At 35.5% G+C, this 20,308-nt stretch overlaps 1 pseudogene; it reads left to right on the top strand.

The window, feature by feature from the left end:
- Window positions 1-7,062: 7,062 nt before the first annotated feature.
- Window positions 7,063-8,078, top strand: LOC138413967 (dynein light chain 1, cytoplasmic-like; annotated as a pseudogene).
- Window positions 8,079-20,308: the final 12,230 nt, after the last annotated feature.

The raw sequence follows: 20,308 nt of genomic DNA, 5'->3' as shown, positions 1-20,308 counted from the left end.
TTCTCTTCATTTTTCTCCCCCGTTCACTCTGCCCCAGCCACATTGGCTTCTTTGCTGTCACAAACACATAAGGCACCCTCTTCTCTTAGGGCCTTTGTACTAGCCGTTTCCTTTGCCTAGAACATTCTTACACCAGAGTATTGTTTATCTTTCCCATGGCTGTCTTCTTCCTCTCGAGCTTTTGCTCAATTCTCACTTCCCCAAGGATGCTACTCTGACCACTCTATTTAATTCTGCACCTTGTTCTCAGCACCTCCAGCCCTCCTGATTTCCCTAACCTTCTTCTGCTTCGGTTTCCTTTTCCTACAGTACTCATCAGCTTTAACATACTAGAACATTTATTCATTTATTATGTTTATTTTTCACCATCTTCCTTACTCCAGTAGAATGTAAACTCTAGGAAGGCAGCACATTTTGCCTGTTTTGTTCACTGATGAATCCCAAACACCTTGAAAACTGCCTAACACACAATAAGCACTTTACAAAAGTATACTAAATATAGTACCGAACGTTTATTAATCAAGATCATATGTCTATGATTTATATATATGAATGTATATGTATGGAATAATTTTAATGAATTAAACTTTTATGAGTAAATATATCTGACTGCTAGTGTAACATGAAATTTGCCATGTCAGAATTTTGTAAACGAAATCATAAAGTTTCTTTAGTAAATGTTAATTTGTTTCAAAGAGTTTTAACGGTGATATAAAATCCTAGATGTGTTCAAGTGGGCTAAGATAATGATATTAAAGAAAATTCTAATTTCCTTGATGCTCAACCCCTTCCGTCTTTAACACTTACGGCGCTTCATTAAAATGCATGTTGTATTTAATTTTCCAGGAAATTTCAGAGCATAAAAGAAGTACATACATTCAAAGCGATTTCCAGTTAAACTAGCTGAAACTTTTAAAATGTAAGTCCATGTCTTTTTAAATAGAGCCTGTGTCTTTTCTAGATGTGGGGCTGCTCTTGGCATGCTTGCACAGGTCAGTGTGTTCAGAATAGTCAGAATACCTTTATCCTTTGCTTGGTTCTCCTATTTCCTAAACCCTTTATCACATTCTGTACCCTCTCCAAGTTACTGATATTGATTTCAAAGCCCCATAGCAGACATAGTATTCTCATAACACTTGACCACTGCTGACAGCTGTGGGAGGAAAGCTTGCTGTTTTTAGAGCCTCTGCTTCAGTGTACACATCCCATTTTCATCCCTCCTTTCTTAAATGAATTATATTACTGACAAATTTAACTTTAAACCCATAAATAATCCTTGGAATATTTTTCTGGCAACTACTTCAAAGCTGGTTATTTCTGATTGTGTAGTCATGGAAATCACGTTTTATCCTTAAAATTATTCTATACTTATCAATGTTAAAATTAGCATTTTTTCTCTCTTTCTACTTGTGAAGGTCAATTTTCCCTCTCATCTTGTTGTCAAAACTTGTGTTTCCAGTAAAATTTACAGTCTAATATGAACCATCTCTCTCCCCACATGAGTATAAACCCTTTGAGGACAAGGTTATGTCCCATTCATTTTTGTATTCCCTACAGAATTTAGCACGTAACAGGTACTCCATTCCACCTAGCACCAACATAGCCTGGTCCCTCATTATCTCTCACCTGGACTGTAACTTCCTAACTAGTCTCCCCACCTCTGGTTTCTTCATAACTGACCTGGGCTACAGACATAGTAAATTACATGTAAGTAGTCTGAATATAACCTGTTCTATCTGCCAATACACATGCTACTCCCTCTCACCGAAGTGTTTTTCACCCAAATCTGCCTGGCTCAATCCTGCACATCCTTCCAGCTTCAATTATTATATTACTTCCTCTGCAAAGGCACCTTGGATGCCTCAGAGTGGCACTACAACCTTGAGCTTAAGGGCTCAGACTCTGAAATCAGATGGCTGGGGTTGGTTTATCTTGCCTCGTACTAGTTGAATAACCTTAGGAAAGTTATTTAGCCTTTCTGTACCTCAGTTTCCTTAACTGGAAAGGAAAATAATGGCATCAATTTCATCAGGTTGTTGTAAGGATTAAATAAGTTAATATATAAAAAGAGCTTGGAACAGTACCTGTCTCATAATAAGCAGTAAATGAATGTTAGCTCTTATTATTAGTACAGTAGATATATTGACATTGCTAGTTTGTTACCACTCTGGTCCCTTAAGCAGAGTTCAGTATATAATTTTATTATCTTTGTTTAACACTGATTTTTAAGTGGACATGTAACTGACATATAACATATTAGTTTCAAGAGTACAACATAATGATTTGATATATGTATATATTGTGAAATGATCACCACAGTAAGTCTACTTAATATCCATCACCACAAGGTTACAAATTTATTTATTTTTCTTGTGATAAGAACTTTTAAGATCTACCTTCTTGGCAACTTTCAAATATGCAACACTGTGTTGTTAACTATAGTCACCATGCTGTACATTACATACCCAGACATATTTATTTTATAACTGGAAGTTTGTAGTTTTTGACCACTTTTACCCATTTTGCCAGACTCCCACCCCCATTCTGGCAGCCACCAATCTGTTCTCTCTATCTAGGAGTTCAGGGGTTTTTTGTTTGTTTTTTTAACATTAATTTTAAATTATTTTTACCTCCTGACCAAACCATGAGCTGACTGAGGACAGATATTTTTACTCAGTCATCTGCTGGATCTAGCACAGTGCTTAATATTCAAAAGAGCACAATACATATTTTTGGAATGACTTAACAAGCAATCTGAATTATCTTTTTTTTTCTTTTAAATCAGGGGTGATATTATTATTTATTTATTTATTTATGGCTGTGTTGGGTCCTCGTTTCTGCGCGAGGGCTTTCTCCAGTTGTGGCAAGGGGGGGCCACTCTTCATCACGGTGCACAGGCCTTTCACTATCGTGGCCTCTATTGTTGCGGAGCACAGGCTCCAGACGCGCAGGCTCAGTAATTGTGGCTCACGGGCCCAGTCGCTCCGCAGCATGTGGGATCCTCCCAGACCAGGGCACGAACCCGCGTCCCCTGCATTGGCAGGCAGACTCCCAACCACTGCGCCACCAGGGAAGCCCTGAATTATCTTTTTAATGAAACCATCAACATCTAATGATTAGTTCCTAATACCTGACCAAGGAATGCATGATAATTTTAAAGTATCACGCTTAAAAAGCTGTGTTGATAGTCATCTTTCATCAGCGTCAGGAGCTATGCCAGTCACTGTACTGAATATAATGTTTCCTTCTAAACCAACCCTATGAAATAGATTCTATTAAGACATGAGAAAGCTGAGACACAGAAGACTCAACTAATTTTTTCCTTAGCATAAAGGAATTCAAGAATATAACACTTTGTTTCCTGCCAATTCAACATTCATTCACTGGCCGTTCTACATCCATGTTTAACCCTCACAGGAAAAATAAAATGCTTCAATCATCAATGTTTCATATTGAAAGCGACACTTTTAAAGTATTATTTCAGTACTTCTGGACAATAGTCAACACCTGATGTATGCAAGCAACTTCTACTAATGGCAATAGAAACACAGGGTGTTTGAGATATTTTATTTTCCTAATGAACTGTGTTGCATGAAAACCCTAACGCTGAAATGAATTACTTTAGATAGCTGGGGCCTTATAACTCATCTGTGCTCATGGTCCATTTTCCATGTTTAGAAACAAACATGTTCCTCTGACCCTTAAAGATTTTATTTTATAATGATAATTCATTATTAACCCCATTTTAATTATAACCTAAAATCTACTACTATTATATTTTAAATTAATAACTCACATTTAGCTATTAGTAAATTATCTCAAATTGATCCAAAAATATAAGAATAGAAAAACAGTGTGTTTATTCATTCATTCATTCATGTGACTCTGGAAAATCAGACATGTATCCTGCTGAACCTGAAGGAGGAAGCGTGTAGCCCCAGGAGGTGCTGGCAGCTTTATTGGTCCAAAGATTAAGGATGAGGAACTGACCAAAACAGAGAAACCAGCTATACTGGGTGGGTCGAATGCACCTAAAACCACTTCTGTAAAATTAAACAGAGGCTCTTCATTTTCTGAGCAGCCAAAATTGACAAATGACAAATGTACATTCTACAAGGTCCCTTTCACAATGTTTGAAACTGAAGGCAATCAGAATATTCAACCCCAAATATGCCACTTTGGCATAAGGATTATTCTGAGCTGAAGGCAATTGAGAGTCAACAAACACAGGAAGAGTTCTCTCCCCTCTCCTTATCTTCCTAAAAGTTGGGTATGAATTTCCCTTTGAGGATAGTGCTCCCTCTTCCAGCCCCAGTACCAGGGAGACAAGAGGAACTCTTAACGTCAAAGACTGGGGTTGACACCAAGATGAGTTTGCATAAACAGACATTACAAAAGTAGCCTTTATCTTCCGTTATTTCCCGCATATATTTCTTAATTACTTTCCCGTAATTTATCACCCCTTGAAGCCTAACCCTCATTCCTTTGTTAAAAGGTACATAAGCCCCCAAGTCCAACTGCTTGAGTTTCACTTCTTTTCTCTAAACTCCTGTGCATGTAAGTATTCATAAAAATTGTGTGCCTTTTCTCCTGTTAATCTGTCATTTATTAGTTTAATTCGAAGGGCCACAGGTTCAGAACCTGAAAGAGGAGAGGAAAAGTTTTTCCTCCCTAACAGGACAAAGTTAGAGTCTTACCTAAAGCTGTGGCTGTGTTTTTTTTGGTCGTTGTTGTTTTTTGTACAGTGTGATTACATGGTTTATTAGATTAACCTTTTAATTTAAGCCAGTTTGTTTCAAATTAATCTGTTGCTTTTGCCCTGAAGAGTTCTTATTAGTACTTAGGGCTTCTAAATTTTCTCCATTGTGGGGTCCCTATTCCAGGAATATAAAGAGCTCTATAGCTTAACTTTGAGGAGTGAAACCCTACTTCTTATATTCTAGTAAGGTTATTATTACCCAGCTATATATTGTTACCCAAATTATCTGCTTGACTGGACCTCTCCATGTCACTATCTGGGTTTTCCATTAGCATGTTCTTTCCATCTTTGAGCATACCACCCTGGACCAACACACAACTACAGGTGGCACCATTCACAATAAGCATCCAGTTCAAGCCATGAAGTACATAGCATATGGGACTGGTTGAACATGGCAATCCCGACCACACGCCTTATTATTTGACCATTACTTGGGTTATTTTTACCCTGGCTTTTTTTCAGAAATTATTTCATGTAGCTTAAATAATCTATACAATTAAATTCAAAATTTTAAAAAATTTAAACTTTTATTTACAAGTGTACCCAAATTTTAAAGAAAAAATGATTAGCTCAAAAAATAGAGGCATCCTATTGTTCTCAGCTTTCTAGTAGCCAATCTGCAAGGGGGAAGTGGCCATTTACCCAGGTAACATTGTCCACGCATTAAAAACAAAACAATTGCTTATGTGAAACAAAACTACTCATGGAATTCAAACTAGACATGATATCCCCAATGTTGGTTCAGATTCTGGGAGAAGCAGACACTAAGACAGGATTAAATAAGGCAGAGATTTATTGGGAGAAATGGCTATGGAAAGGGGGGAGGGTACTGAAAGAAGTTTAGCAGACCACTATGCAATTTGGACACCTGTGGAAGACAGATGGAAGGAAGGTTGGGTAGGAAAAGTCTTAGACTGCAGTACAGTTTTAAGAAAGTTTCAGTATGGTTGATGGGGAGTCCTTGAGCCAAAGTTGCTCCTTAGAGAAGTCCTATACCTTGCAGGAATCATTGGCTAGAAGCAACCTGTGGGAAGTGCTGTGATGGATTCGGAGCTCAACAGCCGAGGCTATTGATCAATTATGTCCCACAGTAGGAGATTTGTGAGCAACATTTTCATGGCTGCCATACCCCCACCCTCATTTCTATGAGTTTGAAAAGGTGATGACCACTAAATGTAAATGATTTACTTGAACCAAGTCTGAAACTTTATGTACCTTGGAAACTGATACTTCCCAATTATTTTAACCTTTATGACCAGCTGGATTTGCCCTTACTCAAATTATACTGGCAATGAGTTTTATAAGTCCTGAAATATGAGAATCCATGCCCCATGGAACTGGCATTCTAGTGAAGGTTATAGACATGTCAGCAATGAAATATAATACAAGGTGAAAGGAAATGCATGTTTAATAAAGGTATAAACAATGTATTGTGGAGGGGCAGGGAGGAATGGGAGGTTTCACAAAGCTGGTATTTCATAAGGGACTTCACAGATGAGTAGTGTTCCAAAGCAGATTAACTGAAAGTAACTCAACTAATATGCATTTATTGTTTGAAGTAATGAGAACTAATGAGTTAATGTAGATCTGTAGTTCTCAAGCTTTAGTGCACATCAGAATCATCTGGAGGGCTGGTTAAAACACAGATTACTGAATCTACCCCCACCCACAGAGTTTCTGAATCAGTAGGTCTGGGAATAGAGCCTGAGAATTTGTATTTCTAACAAGTTCCCAGATGCTGCTGACATTGTTGCTCTGGGCAGCACACTTGGAGAACCAAGCAAGTAATACAAGAAGAGTGGTGTTTTAGAATATGAGTTAATGAGTATGAGAAATACTCATATGCGTAATGAGTAGGCACTCTCATACTTCTCTCCCTTTAATTAACCTGGAACATGTTATCCATCACTGGATTATTATCAAGAGCACAGGAGCTTTGGAACTGAGCAAGCCTGGGTTCAAGATAGGAATTCTTGGGCTTTGATTTTTTTGCTTGATTGTTTTTTGTGCTTTTGGATTCATTACCTCCCATACCCCCAACCACTGGCAATCACCCATCAGTTTCTGTCCCTAGAGTTTTGCCTTTCCCAGAATGTTACACAAATGGATGAATATAGTGTGTAGATTTTGGGGTCTGGTTTCTTTCACTTGCCAACATGCATTTGACATTTTTCCATGTTCTTACAGATATCAGTATTTCATTCATTTGTATTGCTGAGTAGTATCCCATTGTATGCACACACCACACTGTCTATCCATTCATCAGCTGAAGGACATTTTCATCATTTCCAAATTTTGGCGTTATGAGTAAAGCTTCTGGAAATATAATAATTTCACTTAGGTAAATATCTAAGAGTGAAGTTTTCTACGTCATGTGGCAAGTGTATGTTTAACTTTATAAGAAACTGCCAAACTGTTTTCCAACATGGCTGTACCATTTTGCATTTCCACAGTGATACATGAGAATTCCAGTTTCTCCACGTTTGCCAGTATTTAATATTGTCAGTTTATTATTATTTTAAAATTTAAGCCACTCAAATAAGTATATGGTGGTATTTTGTTGTCGCTTTAAGCTTCCCTAATGATTAATGATGTTAGTATCTATTCATGTGCATATTCGCAATCCATATACTCTCTTTGGTGAAATTTTGCTTTGGTGTTTCTAGTATAGATAACTTATAACACTCTACTCTCAAGTAATATATCACTTCACCTGTAGTAGAAGAACCTTTAAATAGTACAATTTATTTACTTTCTCCTGGTCCCTGTGTTATTGTCATACAGTTTATTTTTACATCTGTTGTAAATACCACAATACATTGTTATTATTTTTTATTTAAGCATTCAATTATCTTTTAGTGTAATTTAGAACATAAGAAAACACCATTTTGTATTTACTCACATATTCCCGAATTCTGGTGTTATTTGGTCTTTTGTACAGATGCAGATTTTTATGTGGTATCATTTCCTTTTACCCAAAGATCTCCCTTTAAAATTGTATGTCTGGCCAGCCCCTACCCCAGCAGACTGGATGCAGTCAGCCTGCCCCTACTTCACTGTGACCAAAATGCTGTGATTAAAAATGCTGTTATGTCAGAGAAAATGCAACAGGACTTGGTGGACTGTGCTACTCAGGCATTGGAGAAATATAGAGACGGATATAGCAGCCTATATTAAGAAGGAGTTTGAAAAGAAGCACAATCCCACCTGGCACTGAATCGTGGGGAAGAACTTCAGTAATTACATGACACATTAAACCAAATACCTCATCTACTTATACCTGGGCCAAGTGGTCATTCTTCTGTTCAAATCTGGTTAAAAGCACAGACTGTCCCACACACCCAGTGATACATCCAAAAACAAGGACTACAGCCTAAATTCCAAACACCGGACTTAAATCTTCAGCCTTGCCTAAGGCAACACCTCGATCTTTGAACATTTTTTGTGTTGTTTTATACAAGGCATTCTCTGTACTAATTTGTTGTGGTTCTAAAACAATTAATAAAACAACTTACATTTGTATATATGTTCTATTCCTTAACTCTCTGCCACGTATTTTCCCTCCTCATAGTCTATTCCTTTCAAAAAAAAATAGATACATCTGTTAGAGAAATGTGTGTTTTAAAATAAATAAATACAAATAAAACTGCATGTTGGCTAGTGATGGTTTTGCTTTTTGTATGTTTGAATAAATATTTCACTTTTATTACTGAAATATATTTTTACTGGCTATATCATTCAAGGTTGATGTTATTTTCTTTCAGTACTTTAAAGATACTGTTCCACTGTCTCCTGATTCATACTGTTTCCAAAACAATAGTCTGCTATAATTCTTATATTTGTTTCTTTCTGCAAAATGTGTTCCCCCCTCTTTGTCACTGGTTTTAAGCAATTTGATTATGATGAGTCTTGGTGAAGTTTTCTTCATTTTTTTTCCTTGGGGTTTGATCCTTTTAAACTTGCTTTTGAGCTTTGTTAAGCAGGACCAGAGAAGCCTTTGGTCTAGGTCTTATCTTGCCCCTTAAGTGAGCCAATATCCTTCTGAATAGTCTACCTGATACCTCGCGTATTATAATTTTTCGACTCAGGCTGGTGAGAACACCAATAATTTCTGTTCCACTTAAGCCTGGAGATTTTTCTGCCTGCTTCTTTCAGGTTATTCGTCCCTTGGCTTCAGGTAGCTTCCTCATGTGAATGTTCTGATACTCAGATGAAGACTCAGTGGAGGGGGGGGTTGGTGCTTCTGCAGATCTTCAGAGATTTCTCACTGCAACTCTGTCTTCTCCTTTACTCTGCCCTGTGAACTCCTTACCCTGATGTTCCCAAATTCCCAAGTCCATCTCTTCAACTCAGGTACACTGCTGGGCTCACCCTGACTTTCACCACCCTGTGTTCTGGTCTGAAAACTCTCTCTAGGTATTACACTGAGTGATCATAGGACTCACTTCATTTGTTTCCTTTCTTTCAGAGATCATTGCTCTACACATGTGATGAGAAACATATTTCCCATTTCAAACAATGGGAAATCAGCTCCAACTTAGCATTTCTGCTTAGAACTTTTCACTTCAGGAATGTATTACTGATATTAAGTGGGAGATATCTGTATTATGTACTAGAAGAAAGGGCTGTAAGGATCCAGAGCCTTATTAAGGCAAGAGATCTAGGCATTATTAACAATTGTGTTGCTAGCTCTTATCACGAATTTTGTGGGAAATTGTACTCTTTCCCCTTTTTTTCAAAACAATTATTTTAAAGGTATTTTTAAGTTTGTTGTTGTTTTTGTGTTTTTAAAAGGGCTATTCTTTGTTTTCTCTTTTGCTTTGACGAAAAGGTCAAGGTAATCTGAGCTGGTGCTGGAGAGACGAGAAACCAAGAGAAACTGGAAAGAATCCAAGTAACTTTTGGTAAATGTTAGCAATTTTGTAAAAATACATATAATATTAGTGCTTACATATACATATAATATAGCTACAATTTTAAAGCTATTAAATTAATAAATTGAGAAGAGTATGACATGATGTTCTATGTTATTTTTCTGGAAGCAATAAAATGACAGTAATTAAAATACTTTTCATGACTGTATTACTTTCCATGAGGTTATTCCTTACTTTCCCTATTAAACTGTGAGTGCACATTGAGTTACTGGTGTTTAACTTTTGTGTCTCACGCAACACCTAATATATGAAGCACTCAATATTTTTTTATTTGGCTGAACGACTGATTTGACTATGAATAAACTGATTAGGAAACCTCTAGCTCCTCAATGACCAACTGACCGATTTAGTGTTCCAAAAGTTCTTTCCCTAAAAGGATTATATTTTCCTGAGTTTTTAATTCCAGAAAAACATTTCAACTCCCATTCTTAAGTCTTTGTACTTAATAACGTTGTCTCTGTCCGGAGGACTCATACAACCCCTGTCCATCTGCTAAGATACCTCACTACTTTTCTACCTGATACCTGATCAGTGTATCCTCCTCTGAGAAACCTTCACTATATCTAAAATATCACTGATCACATGCTGACCCAAGAATCTGCTTTTCTTTGAGAGCTACCTGGGAATATGATATGTTCTTATATATATGTGTCTGTATAGTATATACCTTATATTTGTGAGATGTACACATACACACACACATTTAATTTGTCATTTGTTTCTCCCACTAGAATGTAAGCTCCTTGACAGTAGCAACAGTTTTTGATGACCACTTTATCCCCAGGGTACAGAAGAGGGAGACACAGAGGAGACATTCAGTTAATATTTGTCAAGTGAATGAATAGATGAGGTAAGAAGTGGATGATACACTTCGTTACCAGAAGCTTCATCATCAATTCTTTTAGTAATACAGGACACATCTGCTTTCAGTGATAAGGCAGGCTAACTCCTCTGAAAAACTGCCTGTTACAAATCACCTAGATATGCTGGATAAACATGACCAACCGGTATTTAATTATATAGCTGAGCTTTCAGGAAGCTAAGGGAAATCATCAGGAGCCATACAGAAATGAAGAGGAAGCTACGAATCAAATGATATAATGAAGCTGAAACTACGCTCTTTGTATTTGGGAAATTCTGTGCCTTTCTCAGTATCCAAGACACTTGCACCTCCATAGCTGGTTGAAGGAGAGGGAAACAAGTCCTTTGCTCCTAGCAAGAAGTGGAACAGGGAACAGGCAAAGGTGGAACAAGAAAAACCCCAGGCCAAGCCAAGATCTTCACCTTCAGTGAAAGTATGAATTAGACAAAAAAAAAACCAACCTCCTGTCAAGGGCCAATGACAAGTACAATTACCTATCTAGGTTTGGGTTCTGGGAAGGAAATTTTAAAATGGTTTCACTGAGATTTCACAACTTCATTCCTGCTCTCGCTTATGATATGAGTTCCTATTTTTGCTACCACATAGTCTGTAAAACTTCATGCCACAAAATTAAAGACATTCTAAGTTGTTAGTAATTTGGGCCACCTCACACAGGTAAAATGCATCGCCTTTCTGGAAGAAGTTAACCTCAAAAAAGGACTCACCAGCTGTCCTTACATAAAATTCGTTGAATTGAAGCTCCGAATAAGCAAAAGTGAGGAGGGAAGAAAAGGACAGATTTTGATGACCAAGAAATTGAGATATTAAAATTATCAGATAAAGATGATAAAATAAGTATGTGTAAGATGTTTAAAGAAATAAAAATGACTGAGAACTTTCTGAAGATGATTATCACACTTGGGAAAAACAACATAAAAATATACAAAATAATATTCTATATTGTTTAGGGCTATATAAATGTGGGAATAAGAAAATGAAAAACATTATTATAAGCACTAAATTCAGGATAATGATGCCTCTGCAAAGCAATAGAGTCAGGAAGAAGACAGAGTCATGTAATCTCAGATAATATCTTGACATGGCATAATCTGTATTTTAGAAGAACCGATTTCAAAGGCCAGTAGTAGTATTTCCCAGTTAATCAGGTATAATTTTAAAACTTATCTGTGATACACTTTTAGAATTGCATTCAGTTATTAGGATATTTAGATCATGGACAAAAATACACAAACTTTTCTAAAACAGGAGTTTAGAATTGCCCAATGATTGTAGTTATCTTATAATTTTTACAAATTCCTTCTCAGTTGATTGGACACAGTACTGTTGTTATGGGTCTTGGGTATTCAAGACAGTTACCATATCCTTTCCCACAGCCCCATCCTCACACACACCTGCATTTTAGGATCATTAATGATATACAGGTAGAAAAATGTGGACAAAGCACAAATGAGTGGTATAATAATGATCCTAGGTAAGATTTATGTTAACCTAGAATTGGTCAGGATCTGCAAATTAAAATGTTTCTATTAGAGCTACTTTAATATTTCATGCATATTTGACTTGAAGATAGAATAAAAATAAGATTTACTGGGTGGCAGATGGGTTAGTATATCAGCTCATATGGGAACCAAGGCTCTCAAACACGGCTATACATTAACATCATTTGGCAAAGTTTAAAACGTACTGATACCCGGGCCTCAGCCCCAGAGAATCTGACTGGATTGGTTTAGGGTAGAGTCTAGGCAATGATATTTGTTAAAAATTTCCCATATGACTCTAATGTGCAACCAGGAATTGAGGCCCACTTTCTTTGAGCAAAATGGCATGGACATGGCAAGTGTGTCTCCCTGAAACCCTGAGAATGAAATTGCAGTTTCAGGATCAATTTAGCACTCTGAGTGGTCACTGTCAACTTCTGTGATTAGCCTGGAAATGGTTTGAAACCTATTTGTTACCCCTGCCTGAGAACTGCAGGAATGCTTTTAGATTGAGGTAAGAAAATTAGGAATATTGGAAGATTCTTATCCCTATATATTCAGGTATCTAGAATCACCATAAATATTTTCCTGATACAAATAACGTGAATATTAGGACTAAAAGTAGACATTTTAATGTCAGATAGTTATTTTAATTTCAGAAATCCTAGAAGTATGGTGTTCTAAGAACCTAATTTTGACAGTAGTGTTGGATACTTTTTAAAAAATTAAAATGTCTATTAGCTCCTATTTTTTTCTTTTCTCCTATTTCCAAGCCCCTTCATAATCCTTACCAAATGCTTTGCTCTTTAATGTCTAATATTTTTTAACAGTTAGATGAAGTTTATAAAATGCCCTGTTCTAATACTAGTTTCTGAGAGTGAATTCCCAAATTAAATTCCTGTCCATAATAAAAATAACTTTATGTATTGATTATGATGTGACAGACATAACCACTGAATATGTATTATCCCATTTAATCTTTATGATATTATAATTATTTGCCTTTACAAATAAGAAAAAATAGACTCAGACTAAATAACTTACATGAGATCACACAGCACGACTCTGAATCTCCTGAGTCTAACCATTTTGATATATGAACACTTTTAAGTTGGTTTTGCAATCTAGCTATGTAATGTAAGCATAGATTCATTGATTCACTAATTACCTGATTACTACAATTCATTTTATTAATTATCTCAATAATATTTATTGAGTGCCTACTATATGCTAGGCACTTATTGAGCTCTGGATATACGGTTGTGAACAAAAGAGATGAAGTCCCTGCTCTCATGGACCTGTAGAAACTGAAGTTTCAAGGCAAAGAAACTTGATTAGATGTGTCCAGTCATGTCCAAATGAATCAAAAAGAGAAACAGGTATTAGCTTCTAAGATCCACCAATTAGTTGCTAGGCCATTTTGTCAATTTCAACAACCTGAGAGCATTGCATTATTCCACCACTCAGTCATGCATCAGCAGGGATGAGGACAGAATATGTAGTTATATGGAATATGAGGACCTGGCATACTATAATTATTTCAGAGTAAAGTGATTCAAAAAATAGAACCATTGAAACCTTGGGTAAAAGAAACAAAATCAAGGAGAAAAATCTCATCCGATTTAAAGGTTAAAAGAAAACACAGGGACAAAAGATTTTCAAATTGCTTACAACTTTTTTTAGAACTTAGTTTTGTTCATCTAAATTGATCAAAGTTACTCTGAAGTGATAATGATATAAATTGTATACATATCTCTAATGTCAGAAAACAGAGACACAACTAAGCTGGCATGCAGACTGAGCACATGGTTAACTTACGGTGTAAAATTTTTCTAGATGACCATAATCTGAAGAATTCTAAACAGATAGGCTTTAAATTTAGATTATTTGGGAGAGAAGCTAATCATTTAGAAATAATTTTGTTGCAAATATGCATTTCTCTAGTTTTAAGAACAATAACAAAAAACACATTCATAAAATAGTTGCCAAGATAACTGAATCCTTTGTCTACTTCAATATGGCAATTCCTATTGGCTCATTTTGTTGTAAAATATTTTGTAAATCATGGAAGCAAATCCAGGAAGAAGGCAAGAAATAATAACACAAAATGTATCACCTTGATTCATATATTTATAAACACTCCTCCTAGGGGAAATACATTGCTGTAATAAAATACTTTGAAAGACATTACATCTGCAATAGGAATAATTCATGAATACAGTTACACACTTAGGTGGGAAAGACTGTGACATATACTGTAATCTTATATTTTTCTCATCAAATGAAGATCTAAATATTTATGAATGAGGATTTTTTCAGCATCTGCTAGTAAATGTTCACCCTAATACATTTTTATTCCTCAAAATTTGAAGAAAAATATTTTAAAAATCTTAGGTAACATTTCTGCAGAGTGAGATCAATTCATTGATACATTAGTCTACAAAGCAAAGTAATCATGCATTATTCAAAGAATTCAGCCAAATTCTAAGAGACTTATGTCTCCTCTGTGTTTACATATAAATAACATGATTTATTTTTTAGAGTAATCTGGAAATAAAATTTAAAAGGGTAAATCTTCATTTTAGTAGCTGGAAAGCAGTAATTTCCAGATATTCATTTGTTCCTAGAAGAATGTATTGATTACGTATTTCGACCCAAACACAGACTGACAATGTGATGAGCACAAAAATGTTGAGGCATTGTCCCCATCTCCAAAAAAATTTTACTGAATAAAATAGATATAGATAAAAAATACAACTGTGCAAAATGCTACATGAAGAAATTATCTAAATTGTATTGCATATTATATAATTATATTGTACATATAATTATATATAAATATATAATTAATATTATACTAAAGAAGTTTAACTAGAATTAACAAACACAAATAGTCTTAACATCTTATAAAAACAATCCTAATAAAATATTTCTTAGTGAAAAAAGCAATTTTTAACATTTAAACATCTAATTAATATTCTGGTTAAGCTATTTGATAGCTATGTTTTTAAGTTAATGCTCATAATACAAATATATACGGTGCTTACATTTGTCAGATTCTTCAGGAATAACAATTCCCTAACCGTCACCCTAGACAAAACTAGCCTTTATACACTCATATCCACCACTGATTTTTTGCTTACAACTAGAAACACTTTTCTCTGAAGCAGCCAGAAATCAGTCACTGGTCAGTTAATCAAAAAAGTACAATATGGAAGAAATAACAACAATAACATCCAACAAATAAATAAAACTAAATATATGTATATTTATAGGTATATGTGTATCTATATATGTATATATACTTTAAAATGTTCATTTAATGTAAATATCAATATATTTTAATTTACAACTCTTCATTTTAACTTAAAATTAAGTGGTAAATTTTATTTATCATTTTTTTATGTAGTGCCAAGACTTTGATTTTGTGAATGTAAGTTCCACAGTCATATGCGTCATCTACACATTCTAGTTTTAGCTAATTTTTTAATTAATAAAGTCGAAACCCAAAGACACTTAAGAAGCACTTTGTATAAAAAATATTTCTAGAATATGATTTTTCCAAACTTTTACAAGTATCTCTTCCACATATTTTAGTAGCTCACATTTATCAAGTGTTAGCAAAAGAATTCGACAGTTTTTATGGACAAAAATCTATTTCAGCACTTGAAATTTTTGTTTGTTTTGTTCATATTGAATTATTATACAATTAAAACAAGTAAAAATGACACAACAAACTTGAGGGGATAAAGTATGACTGACTCCTTGATAAGCAAGTAACTCAATTGATGGGGGCAACATTTGAGGGTATAGTAGACAGTAGACTTGTAGCCATGAGCATTCAGGGTGTCGAGAGTATCTGCCAGTATGTTTTATGGAGGTATTGAGGACAATTGCTCAATCCATTGAATCAATACATAAAACTGCTTAAGAGATTATTGTAAAGTATACCAGGCATTCAGGTAAGCATTTTAAAAGCTTTAGTGTATTTAATTCTCATGACAACATGAGAACTCTGTAGGACAGGCATTATGTTCTCATTTTTACAAATGAAGAAACTGAGTCTCAGTGAGGTGAAATACTTTACCTAAAGCTTTCCAGTTAATAAATACCAAAACTAGGGCTTCCCTGGTGGCGTAGTGGTTGAGAGTCCGCCTGCCGATGCAGGGGACACGGGTTCGTGCCCCGGTCCGGGAGGATCCCACATGCCGCGGAGCGGCTGGGCCCGTGAGCCATGGCCGCTGAGCCTGCGCGTCCAGAGCCTGTGCTCCGCAACGGGAGAGGCCACAGCAGTGAGAGGCCCGCATACCACAAAAAAACCCAAAAAATCAAAAAACCAAATAAATACCAAAACTAAAACTGGAACCTTGTTCTAGACAGTACTGGCTCTAACACAGCTTTGACTGTTCTGTATAATGATTAATAGTTATCTACTAGTATCTGGCTGGATTAGAAATTCTTTAAGGGCAAGACCCAGTCTTTTTCATTACAGTATCCCCTGTGTCTATATATGTATGTATGCTTTAAATAGATAGACCCACCCAATAGATGCATGGGTTCTTTGGGAAAACATTAACTTATTCAGACAGTAACTTGTTAAATTGATCCTTGGTCTAACTGGGGATAGTTTGGAGCAGAATAATTAGTTTTTGTTTCTTGCTTTTTAAAAAACTCCTCTTAACAAATTTTAAGTGTACAATACATTATTGTTGACTATAGGTGCTAAGTGAAATAAGCCAAACACAGAAAGACAAGTAACTGCAGGATTCCACTTATATGAAGCATCTAAACCATAAATTTAGATGGTTTTAATAAATTTATTTAATAAATTTATAAGTTTTAAATTCATAAAATCAAAGACTGGAATGGTGGTTACCTGGGGCTAGGGGGAGGGGAAGATGAGAAGCTATTAATTAACACGCATAAAATTTCAGGTCTGTCTCTTGCTTTTTAAATACGGTACGTTAGATGGAGAATGTTATCTATTAACATTCTCTAGTTAACTAAGATTTTGCCATTTTAAATTATTATTTACAAGCTTTATTCACTTGTTATTTGTATAACATTTATTAAAAACCCCAAATCAATGGCTTCTTGCATGTAAAATGATCTTTCAGAAGATAAATTTGGTTTATATAATAAAAATGAAATAGTATATAATCTCATCATCTAAAATAATGCTATTTCTGATATAACTTGTTGATTTACTTTGATTTTTTTAATGGAAGCTCAGGTTATGATATAAGGATGGTGATTAGCAGTTATGAAAGTTATGTAGTCAATGTAAATTGTACAAAAGCAATATTTTTTTTAAAGATCATTCTATTACAAGGAGTCTACTAATGTCGAGTAGCAAAAATGGAGATACCACTAATTAATATTTAATTCTGTTGGGGATGACCCTAAGCAAATTGAACATGCAAAACTCAGGGATTTTTTTGTTTGTTTACTTTTAATAAACAGTAGCCAACAAAATATTTTATATGAATAAGGGCTAGCTACTTCCCTTAAACGGTGTAACCAGGTTATTATGAAATCAAGTCTCAGAACAAGCTCTAGAAACATTTATTAGCAAAGAGGCAAAAATGGTTCATATTACGGCTTATTCTGTAAGCTTGATGAAGTCTCAGCTGTCTGTTATTCTAGGAGTTTGACCCACCCCCCTTACAAGAAATATTGGCTCAACACTGGACAATATCCCAGAAGTAGGACACAGTTACTCTTATGGTCATCATTAAGCAACCAAAATCCTTCTAAACCAAAGGCAGGATACATGATAGTTTACAGACCTAGTCTTTGGCAACATCCCTAACAGCAGAAGCTGCAAACCTTGCTGGATTTTTTTGTCCTGTTTATTCAAGGGTGGGGAGCATCTTTATACTATTTTAGGCAATTCATATAAAATGAAAGCTTTTAGTTTCACTAATTACCATCCATTTATAACAGGTGCCATGCCAAGTAATAAGCTAGCCACTAATTTAACCAATGAAAACCCATTTCTGACATGAAATACGGTGATTAGCAAAATATCTGGATATGATCAAAGAGAAAGATAGCTAATCTGTTTGTAATCACTGCCTCTGGAGTGGGGAGGATATTCTCTTTGAAAAAGTGATATCTGACTGTCCCTGGAGTGGAGATTCCTGGTTAGGATGCATAAACTGTCTATGCGAAATTATTTTTAAGCAAATTACAATTTTCATTAATTTTTTTTACTATTCTTATGAAGTCAGTTCCTAAGAAATGAAAAATAAGAAGGAATAAAGGCAGAAAAAGTAAGCTCTTTTATAGTAACTCTTTTTTGCTTTTTATATAGTTATATTTTCTTTTAAATAAATTTATTTATTTTTGGCATTGCTGCACGCAGGCTTTCTCTAGCTGTGGCCAGTGGGGGCTACTCTTCGTTGCGGTGCGCAGGCTTCTCATTGTTGTGGCTTTTCTTGTTGCCGAGCATGGGCTCTAGGCACGCAGGCTTCAGTATTTGCAGCATGCAGACTCAGTAGTTGCGGCGTGTGGACTCTAGGGCACCCAGGCTCAGTAGTTTTGGCTTGCGGGCTCTAGAGTGCAGGCTCAGTAGTTGTGGCACACGGGCTTAGTTGTTCCGTGGCATGTGGGATCTTCCCAGGCCAGGGCTCGAACCCGTGTCCCCTGCATTGGCAGGCAGATTTTCAACCACTGCACCACCAGGGAAGCCCTATAGTTATATTTTTAATGTAGACCTAATGCATTAATTCACAATATTGTTGACTTAACAGTAATATTCCTCTGTCTGGGACCAGCTGCATGATATTTGATGGGATACACTGAATGGAGTGGTGAGGGAGGAGGTAGCTGCTATTTAGAGAGTCTAATCAGTGAAGTCACATTCTGGAGGTTAATGGGCAATATATGTCTCTGTCTCAGCCCTGACAATTTGGCTTATTCAAACCACTACTCTTTTAATATTTGTTCAATTTTTATTTGGAGGACAAGTTTATTGTTGTGTTTAAGGGTCAGAAGAAGGGCAAATCTGCTTGCCAAAAAAAACCACAACAAACAAACCCCTGCCTGTAAATTACCCTGCTGCGCTCACTAACAGCAGTCAGATCACTGTTTACTAAGAGACTAGAACCAATGAACAATACAGCGATCCTCTGTTGTTACTTTTAAAAGTCCCTTACAGGATGTTGAGAAAAAGGAACCCTTGTATACTATTAGTGGGAATGTAAATTGATACAGCAATTATGGAAAACTGTATGAAGGTTCCTCAAAAAATTAAAAATAGAACTACCATATGATCAAGCAATCCCACTTCTGAGCATACATGCAAGGGAAAGAAAAACACTATCTGCAGTGATATGTGCACTTTCATGTTCATAGCAGCATTAGTCACAATAGCCAAGATACAGAAACAAACTAAGAGTCTGTCAAGAGACGAATGGGTAAAGAAAATGTGGCATATATATACAGTGGAATATTATGTAGCCTTTAAAAAGAAGGAAATTCTGACATTTGTGACAATATGGATGAACCAGGGAATGTTATGCTAAATGAAATAAGTCAAACACAGAAAGAGAAATACTGTATGACATAATCTCACTTATATGTGGAATCTAAAAAAAAAATGTTGAACTCGTAACAGAGTAGAATGGTGATTACCAGAGGCTGAGGAGCTGGGGAAAAGGGGAGATATTAATCAAAGGGTACAAACTCTCAGTTGTAAGATGAATTAGTTCTAGAGACCTAATAAATAGTATGTATAGTATGGTGACTGCAGTTAATAATAATATATTGTATACTTGAAATTTGCTAAGCGAGTAGATGTTAAGTGTTCTCACTAAAAAAAAAAATGATAACTATATGAAGTGATGGATATGTTACTTAACTTCACTGTGGTAATAATCATTTCACAATGTATATCAAAACATTACATTGTACCCCTTAAATATATACAATTTTTATTTATCAATCATTCCTCAATAAAGCTGGAAAAAATAAGGATATTAAATGAAGGAAGATGAAAGAAAAGCCTGCTGTCCCCTTACAGCTATCTCGCCCAAGTGATGCTAAAATAAAATATGGCCTATAATTGTACTCAGTATACTTCCAAAGAGGAGTTCTGGAAAATACATTTTCTCCAATTTTTTACATTTTCATTGACATTTTAGATTCTCTTTGTAACAGATTTTCCTGCTGAGCACCTTTATGTCTAGCCTAACTCAATTCAGCTCCAAATATATATATGTACAACATTCATATATTTTGCATGTATAGT

The sequence above is a fragment of the Delphinus delphis genome, chromosome X, assembly GCF_949987515.2.
Source record: "Delphinus delphis chromosome X, mDelDel1.2, whole genome shotgun sequence".
Classification (NCBI taxonomy): domain Eukaryota; kingdom Metazoa; phylum Chordata; class Mammalia; order Artiodactyla; family Delphinidae; genus Delphinus; species Delphinus delphis.
The sequence above is the reverse complement of the archived record's forward strand: the minus strand, read 5'-3'. Positions and strand labels throughout refer to the sequence as shown.